We start from the raw sequence: 1,684 nt of genomic DNA, 5'->3' as shown, positions 1-1,684 counted from the left end.
ACGTATTTTCCTTCCTCAAAAAAATTCAACTGGAATTTTTATTGAAATTGTCTTGAATTTATACTTTGATATGGGGAACACCAGCATCTTTATAATACAAATATGTCCCATCTAAGAGCATGGATTGTCTCTCCATTGAACTTTCTGTGTCACTCATTAATGTTTTTTTTCAGCTCTTTCCTCCTCCAATTCAGCAAACAGCCACATCTCCTCTCGCACTGTCAGCCACATCCCTGAGACACCGTGGTGAAGGTGAAGGTCAGAGTCAACAGATTTGGTCATATTGGGTGCCTGGTCAGCAGGGCTACTTTTAACTGGTAAAGTGGATATTGTCACCATCAGTGACCCCTTCATTGATCTCAACTACATGGTCTACATGTTCCAATATGATTCCACCCATGGCACATTCCATGGCACCATCAAGGCTGAGAACAGGAAGCTTGTCATCAATGGAAATCCCGTCACCATCTTCCAGGAGCGAGATCCCTCCAAGATCAAATGGGGTGATGCTGGTGCTGAGTACATTGTGGAGTCCACCGGCATCTTTACCACCATAGAGAAGGCGGGGGCTCACTTACAGGGAGGAGCCAAAAGGGTCATCATCTCTGCCCCTTCTGCTGATGCCCCCATGTTGGTAATGGGCATGAACCATGAGAAGTATGACAACAGCCTCAAGATCATCAGCAATACTTCCTGCTCTGCCAACTGCTTAGCACCCCTGGCCAACGTCATCCATGACAACTTTGATATTGTGGAAGGACTCATGACCACAGTCCACACCATCACTGCCACCCAGAAGACTGTGGATGGTTCCTCCAGGAAACTGGCATGACGGTGGTGGGACTCTCCAGAATATCATCCCTTCCTCTACTGGCACTGCCAAGGCTGTGGGCAAGGTCATCCCTGAGCTGAATGGAAAACTCGCTGGCATGGCCTTCTGTGTCCCCACTGCCAACACGTCAGTCGTGGACCTGACCTACCATCTGGAAAAACCTACCAAATATGATGGCATTAAGAAGGTGGTGAAGCAGGCGTCAGAGGGCCCTCTCTAGGGCATCCTGGGCTACAACACCGAGCACCAGGTTGTCTCCTTCGACTTCAACAGCGACACCCACTCTTCCACCTTTGATGTTGGGGCCGCCATTGCCCTCAACAACCACTTTGTCAAGCTGATTCCTGGTATGACAATGAATTTGGCTACAGCAACAGGGTGGTGGACCTCATGTCCCACAAGGCCTCCAATGAGTAAGACCCCGAACCACCAGCCCCAGTGACAGCACGAGAGGAAGAGCAAGGCCCTCACTGATGGGGAGTCCCTGACACACTCAGTCCCCAGTCACAGTGAGAATCTCCCCTCCTTACAGTTTCCATGCAGACCCCCTGAAGAGGAAGGGGCCTAGGAAGTCCCACCTTGTCTTATACCATCAATAAAGTCCCCTGTGCTCAGCCAAAAAATAAATAAATAAGATTTTTTTCTATAAAGTTTCTAAGGATTAGTGATTAATTCCTAAAATTCTCTAGTTTTGACTGGTATTTGGAATGATATTTTATTTTATTTCCTAGTTTGCATTGTCAGTGTAGAAGATACCAAGATTTCTTAAGTTGCTCTTATCTAAAACTTTTGTTCAATTCTCTTACTAGTTCTAATAGTTGGATTTTTTTTGGACAGATGATTATATTATCT

The 1,684-nt window shown here is 46.4% G+C and overlaps 1 pseudogene; it reads left to right on the top strand.

Moving 5' to 3' along the window:
• Nucleotides 1-367: 367 nt before the first annotated feature.
• Nucleotides 368-1,249, top strand: LOC103241042 (glyceraldehyde-3-phosphate dehydrogenase pseudogene; annotated as a pseudogene).
• Nucleotides 1,250-1,684: the final 435 nt, after the last annotated feature.

The sequence above is a fragment of the Chlorocebus sabaeus genome, chromosome 13 (assembly GCF_047675955.1).
Source record: "Chlorocebus sabaeus isolate Y175 chromosome 13, mChlSab1.0.hap1, whole genome shotgun sequence".
Taxonomy (NCBI): Eukaryota; Metazoa; Chordata; class Mammalia; order Primates; family Cercopithecidae; genus Chlorocebus; species Chlorocebus sabaeus.
The sequence above is the reverse complement of the archived record's forward strand: the minus strand, read 5'-3'. Positions and strand labels throughout refer to the sequence as shown.